Consider the following 1,556-nt stretch of genomic DNA (forward strand, 5'->3'; position numbering starts at 1 on the left):
GAGAGAGTGTGAGTGTGAGAGAGAGTGTGAGTGTGAGTGTGTGTGTGTGAGAGTGAGAGAGTGTGAGTGTGAGAGAAAGTGTGAGAGTGAGAGTGTGAGTGTGTGTGCGAGAGAGTGTGAGTGTGAGAGAGAGTGTGAGTGTGAGAGAGAGAGTGAGTGTGTGTTTTATGAGGGTTAAGAGGTTTAATAAATAAATACAATAATAAAATATATAATACATTTTAAAAGCAAGTATATTTAGATGTTTTTATTTAAAAATAAATATGTATTATACACATATACATAAAAATTATCTGGCAAATCAGTGTGGTGTAACCGACAGGAACTAATTTTTGTTGTTATGCATCAAAAAAAACCTTAAAACAGGAAATGACATGACATCACAGGGGTTGTCAAAAAAAAACATGATATTCCTCATTTTCATGATGTTTGCATAAAATACACATTGATTACGGCTTGAAAACTATTTTTCAACAGTTTAGGATGTGTACAAATGTGCATTTTATTATTTTCTTTTTCAATTGACACTTTTAGAGTTATTAAATAACTATGAAAATTATATAAAAGTTTCTTTTTTAAACATCACAAAGTAGATTTTTCTACTTCTAAGTAGAAGTTGTCTTGTCCTCAGACATCCTTGACACAAGTCACAAGTACAAAAGCAACCGCTTACATTGTCTGTACACAAAATGGACATGAAACACTCAGAAAGTGGGCAGTTCATCTCAATTCATGCAGAAATATTTCAGCAAAAGAATATATAAACAACAAACTCAATCATTCTTAAAACACCTCGAGATGATTACACGCAGTACAAACAGGATTGAACACTAAAACAAGTATATCTGCATAAAGCCAAAACACACTCGAGTGATATAAAACACACACACTCGGACCGACTGTACCTGAGGACACACACGCCGCAGCACCATCAAATCCACAGACGTCTGAGCAGAGCGACAGCAGATCCCACAGACAGACAGATATCTGCGCAGACTGAGGCATGCCATGAGCTGCTCTACAGCCGTGTGTGTGTGTGTGTGTGTGTGTGTGTGTGTGTGATTAGCAGTCTAAGACAGCGAGAGCGATCTTCAGTCCGAGTGTCAGACACAAACACAATCTCAGGAAGAGCAGCGTGGTAAATCTGTGTGTGTGAAGGATGTGTGGGCGGGTCTTACCCATCAGTGCACACACACACACACACACACATTACCACATGAATTAAAAGCTCTCTACAGTGTGAGCGTGTGACTCGCTCCACACACACACAGCACGACAAGCTAACAGCATGTGTGTTTACATCACGTAATTCAACGCAGCTCTTGTAAGTTAGCACATTGCACTAATTACTTTATTCGTATGCAATTAAGACGCCCCGTCTCTGATCGTCAACACACACACAGCTGAGTAAACACGGTAAACCTCAGCACAGGTTTCAGGGAAGACAGGACACACACACACACGCGCATTCATCCCAGCACATGACAGAGACCAATACTGCAAAAGCCAATCTACTTTAATAGCAATTCAAATAATATAAAATACAAAGTAACTCT

General features: G+C 39.1%; 1 protein-coding gene across 1 annotated transcript in view; it reads right to left on the reverse strand.

The window, feature by feature from the left end:
- LOC107597770 (paladin-like) overlaps window positions 1-1,126 on the reverse strand; it is a 60,702-nt gene extending 59,576 nt beyond the window's left edge. Inside the window, exon 1 of the mRNA XM_016288950.1 lies at window positions 906-1,126. The gene's annotated coding sequence lies outside the window, so the exon portion shown is untranslated. The remainder of the gene's footprint in view (window positions 1-905) is intronic.
- Between the last annotated feature and the right edge of the window lie 430 nt (window positions 1,127-1,556).

The sequence above is a fragment of the Sinocyclocheilus grahami genome, unplaced genomic scaffold (assembly GCF_001515645.1).
Source record: "Sinocyclocheilus grahami isolate Dianchi unplaced genomic scaffold, SAMN03320097.WGS_v1.1 scaffold236.1, whole genome shotgun sequence".
Lineage (NCBI taxonomy): Eukaryota > Metazoa > Chordata > Actinopteri > Cypriniformes > Cyprinidae > Sinocyclocheilus > Sinocyclocheilus grahami.